The sequence below is a fragment of the Apium graveolens genome, chromosome 9, assembly GCF_009905375.1.
Source record: "Apium graveolens cultivar Ventura chromosome 9, ASM990537v1, whole genome shotgun sequence".
Lineage (NCBI taxonomy): Eukaryota > Viridiplantae > Streptophyta > Magnoliopsida > Apiales > Apiaceae > Apium > Apium graveolens.
The window spans coordinates 100692829-100698836 of record NC_133655.1 but is presented as its reverse complement, the minus strand read 5'-3'; the positions used below and the strand labels follow the sequence as shown (position 1 = coordinate 100698836).

The 6008-nt window shown below is 36.5% G+C and overlaps 1 pseudogene; it reads right to left on the bottom strand.

Moving 5' to 3' along the window:
• Positions 1–485: 485 nt before the first annotated feature.
• Positions 486–2460, bottom strand: LOC141685433 (lon protease homolog 2, peroxisomal-like; annotated as a pseudogene).
• Positions 2461–6008: the final 3548 nt, after the last annotated feature.

Here is a 6008-nt window from a genome sequence, read left to right as displayed (position 1 = left end):
TTTTCAAAGATACAACAATAACAATCCGATATCTATTTTAAAAAATAACAACCAAAGTAATTTATATCTTTACTATTCTGTAGAAAGAATAACAAAACTCTTCTTTCTATCAGATGTATTGATGTGTACGTGCCTTATCGTGCCACCGTGTACTTCAGTCCCTCCCATGTTTGGATTCTTCCAGCTTTTGTACAAATCCTGGATGAGCTCCTCCTATCTACAGGCTTGGGCACAAACCAATACAACATAGTTCGTAATCTCAGGCCAATCTTGGGATTCAACAATCTATACTCAAGCAAAAAACCTGGTATTAAACGAAAGAAACAATAATAGATAAAGAATAATTGAACTAGTCGGATAGACAACAATATTAACTTATATCAAACTTGCCCAATTCCATAATGAAGGCATTGTAAAAATGCGACAAGAAGAGATCAGTTTAGGCATTTAGAAATTTTAACTCTATTCTCTAAGATGAGCGTCTATCACGGGCAACCACAAAAGGTTAATAAGTAGACGGAAACAGGCAGAATATGCACCTTATCCTTAACACCACCAACAGGTAAAACTAGACCTCGTAGTGTCATTTCCCTTGTCATTGTTGTATCTGATCTTACTTTTGTCTGACTAAATAGTAACACCAGGGCTGTTAAAAGGGTCACACCTGCAGAGGGACCATCTTAAGGTATCGCACCAGCAGGAAAATGAATGTGAACATCCTGTCCTTCCAACAGATTTATTTCCTTCGTAGCGGCGAACTTAAGCTCAGTGGCCCTTGATCTTACCTAAATTAAGAATCACACTAGGAAAGAGTATATGTCATGTGAAGTAATTTTATACATCTTTTGGTAGTTGATCTGTTCTGCTTGAAACTTTATAGTGATGCTGCAAATAAATTATACACTGAGAAAATATATATACGACACTGACATGACATGACATAATAAAACACGCATCCAGAACCACACATAGAAAACATTAATATGAGTAAATGAGTATCTTATCTACCAGTGAAACCATTTTTACTTCATGGCATTATACACAATACCAAAATACCATTACTGTACCGAAACACATAATAGTTTTACACAACCTAAATCCTGTCTTGATCGGGAATAAAATGCCATAATCTCAAGAAATATTTGGAACTGCTGTGTTATGTCTAGAATATGGTACCACAACTTGCAAGTAACTATAAATAGATGCATATTGTCGTATTCTCTTAATAAGAAAAATTGACCAAGACTCAGATCAGATTTTCTTTTCTGGGAAAACGTTAGCTTAATTTATATATATGCATCTGCTTGGCATAAAAAAATGCAACAGATTTACCCAAGTAAGTGCAATATGCGCCGATTCTTTAATAACATCACCAAGTTGACCAGTGAGATGCAGGTCACCCTTCCCCGCCATAGACGTAGCTTCCACAAATTGAACCTCTCCTCCGAATGCAGTCCATACCAATCCAACTGATAAGTGATATCCCAGGTGCTGCAACCCGCTCTCCAGTTTCTGTGTCATCAAAGCGTGGAGGCTGCATCAAAGTGTAGGAAAAAAACCTCAGATCTGCTAAGCATAACAGATATACAACATATAAATCTATAAGAGAACAATTAAAGGTACGAGAAGAGGACAAACATTCAGTAAGACTCGACCAATATGCTTTTGTTTGTATACAAGTATTCCTATACTAGCTAGTTCCAAACACCTAAACCAGCAGCTGGCAAATAATTCCACACATGCTATCTTAAACACGAATTTTTGTAATTGAAGATAAATGATTACCCTTAATACTTTTTCCAGCATGGATTCATTAAAAACTAATGGTGAATTAAGCCTGAAATCGCTTGACATCTCGTGATTGTCACCCATCATTCCATCATTCTAACATTGAAAATTGGTTGTATATATACAGAACATCAAAAAATGCAAGAGGTAGAGCCACCAGGCTTCAGCAAATAATAACAGAATGTTAGTTTCAAGCATCTCCTTATTATGACTTATTAAATTTACAACAAAGTAGTAAGTTTCAAATAGTTAAATATGACAAGCAGTCACCAAACTGATTTGATATCATATGGAACAACATCTTCAGCATTAATCGTAAAAGGAGGTACCCCAGGCCTCAAACTCATTGGAAATTCAGCATCTCGTAGTAAAACTTAATCAGTCACTCAGGCCACACAATGCTAACTGAAACATCAAGATACCTCATGTGAATAAGTTGATAGCATGGACTCTATTGATACTGCCAAATCAGATGCATACCGCAAGGCCAATGAAGCTGTTTCAGGTTCCACCTACAATATAAGTTGTGTTTCAGGTTGCAAGTAAGATATCAGAAAAATGGACATAATGAATAAGCAATTAAGCATAAAAGCACCTCACCTGATCCACCAAAGCATACAAGACATCGATGATGCAGGGAAGGCAGCACAAACCGTAATGCCAATGACGCATGCCAGTGTCATGCAAAACACAATAAAGAATACATCAAAAGCCAAATATATTATACAAAGCCTGCGTTAAGATCATATATAATCACTTATTTAGATTTTATTATGATAGTTCAAATTTAAGGAAATAGTATCAAAACGAACCAATAGAACCAATAGAGCTGGGGGGATTGCTCAACTAAAGCTTGCCCATCAAGGGAGACCAATAAAACCCAAAGATCCACCACACAAAGGAAAACATTGTATTTGCTGATTCCAAATTCTTCACTACAGAACTAAGAATGAAAACAGAGTCAAATGAGCATATAATATATTAACTCCAAGAAATTACCTCAAACTTTTCGTAATAAATTGTGTTTATCATGTGCATTTACTCTATATATATAATGTAAGAATACAAGTATTTGGCAGCGAGGTTCGGGTGTATAAACCTGACTTATCATAGCTCACAGATTCGTCTTGAATATAACAATAATGTTATGGACAGAGCTAAAAACAAGGAGAAAAGATGAGTACCCTGTCATCCGACGACCGTAATTGAAGGTAACGCGTCCCAGATAACAGGCAACAGGCTTTCTTCACAATAATCACCATGAGCACTACTAGTTCTTTGTAATTCACATTCAATAAAAAATAAAAACACAACAAAAAAACTAAAACAAAAGTGTAAAAACAAAAATAAAAGAAAAAGAGACACAATCAGTTATATATATAACTGTAAATAACAACAAATATGTTAAAAAGCTAAAAATTGAAATTTAAAAACCACTTACTAATTCGAGCAGAATAAGGATATATAACAACATAGATAGGCCGATTGGAACTTTATCTGCACCTAGTTAACACAAATCGAACGATTTATTGAAAACAAGAGTTAGGGTTCATGTAATTGAAAGATATAATTCAAATTAGGGATCTTAATTGTGAGTTCTTGGTTTCAATTTGGAAAGTTAGGTTTTGAATTTAGGGTTCTACGTTGTGAGTTCATAAAGATGGGTGGAGAGGGGAAGTAAGAGTGATGGAGAGAGAGAGAGAGAGATGTTCTTCCGTCAGAGAGAGAGAGTTTTGATAGTTTTGATAGCTTTGATTTTTGATTTTGTGTTTTTTTAAATGTATATTTGAGGATAAAGTTGAAAAGAGGGGGAAGAGTTGAAAATAAACTAAGGCAAAACGGGGGAAATTTAAGAGGGAATGAAATTTTGGCTAGGGGGAATGGGGAAGGCGCGCTGCTGAAATTTTTTTAACAGACATTTAACATCGGTTCTTCTAACAAACTGATGTTTATAAGCACGAAAGACATCGCTAGCTTAAAACCGACGTCTAAAATACTTTTTACATCGTTGAAATAAGTAACCGATGTAAAAGAGGCGATGTCTATTCTACTTTTTCTAGTAGTGTCTGTCCAGTACTATGTACTCTCACATATACCTATGTATTGACTTTAGTATCCCCATACTTATAACCAATGAGATGTGGTTATCTTGTCAAACAACATACTAGTCTATCTATGTATTATTATTATCCTATATAATAATACTCGACTAGGGACCTTTAAGAATATGATATATTATATAATCTCAAGTTCAAGTCATGTACTTAAACTATACAATGTGTATCATCATTCTAAGGACATTTATTATGCTAACAAAATATCGCAGTAATTAAGGTCATAATAAATACATTTATTGAATGATCAACTGACATAAAGATTTAAAAGAATAATGTATTGCCTCTAGGGCACCTACACTAACAATCTCCCACTTGCACTAGAGCCAATCACCCATATATCTAATACCCATGGAACTAGTGTGACCATCGTGCTTCTGCTGCGACAAGCCTTTGGTCAGTAGGTCTGCAATGTTATCATTTATGTGCACTTTACATATGTGTATATCACCCCTTTCATTAATCTCTCGAATTAGATAAAATCTCCTGAGTATATGTTTAGCCCGAGAATGTGATCTAGGTTCTTTAGACTGTGCAATGGATCCATTATTGTCGCAGTATAGATCAATGAGATCTGCGATCGATGGAACCACTCCCAAATCAGAAATGAACTTTCGAATCCAAACGGCCTCCTTAGCTGCTTCACAAGATGCAATGTACTCAGCCTCCATTGTAGAATCAGCTACTGTTTCTTGCTTTGAACTCTTCCAGCTTACAACACCTCCGTTTAGACAAAACACAAAACCAGACTGTGATACAGTATCATCTCTGTCTGTTTGGAAACTTGCATCGGTGTAACCTTTTACAACGAGTTTCTCTTCTCCTCCATACACCAAGAATGAATCTTTAGTTCTTTTCAGGTACTTAAGAATATTCTTAACTGCCGTCCAGTGACCTTCACCCGGATTAGACTGGTATCTGCTCGTCATGCTCAAAGCATATAAAACATCTGGGCGAGTACATACCATTGCATACATGATAGATCCAATTGCTGAAGCATATGGAACTTTATTCATGTGGTCCTTCTCATCCAATGATTTCGGACACTGGTCCTTAGAGATCGTTATCCCTTCAGACACGGGGACATATCCCCTTTTTGCATTTTGCATTCCGAAACGATGCAAAACCTTATCAATGTATGTGCTTTGACTTAGACCGATCATCCTTCTAGATCTTTCTCTATAGATCCTCATTCCTAGAATGTAGGATGCCTCTCCTAAGTCTTTCATGGAGAAATTGCTCCCTAACCAAGTCTTAACAACCTTTAGAGAAGGTATGTCATTCCCCATTAGTAGTATATCATCAACATATATTACTATGAATGCCACATAGCTCCCACTAACCTTCTTGTAAACACACGGTTCATCTTTATTTTCAATAAAGCCATACTCTGTGACTATTTCATCAAAACGGATATTCCATCTCCTAGAGGATTGCTTCAATCCATAAATGGATCGACGCAATTTACATACCTTGCCAGCATTCCTTGGATCGACAAAACCCTTACGGTGTGTCATGTACACATCCTCTTCAAGGCTTCCATTAAGGAAGGCTGTTTTGACATCCATTTGCCAGATTTCATAATCATGGAATGCTGCAATGGCAAGTAAAATCCTTATAGACTTGACCATAGCCACTGGTGAGAAAGTTTCATCATAGTCAATACCATGAATTTGTTTGAAACCTTTTGCAACCAGCCTAGCTTTACAGGTCCGAACATTTCCATCCATGCCCTTTTTCTTCTTAAAAACCCATTTGCACCCTATGGGTTTTACCCCTTCGGGTGGATCAACCAAAGTCCATACTTGGTTTTCGTATATAGAATCTATCTCGGATTTCATGGCTTCAAGCCATCTCTTAGAGTCTGGACTGTTCATAGCATCTTGGTATGTGAGAGGCTCATCTTCATCTATGAGCATCAAATCACCACACTGAGTCATGAGAAATCCATATCACTCTGGCTCATGGCGAAATCTACCAGATCTACGAACAACCTATGTTTGTTGAGCATTATCATTATTCTGCTCTTGTTCCACTTCAGGTTCAATGCTATTTTGCGGTTCTCGATCTTCATCGAGATCTATAGTTCTTCCACTGTTTCTTTTG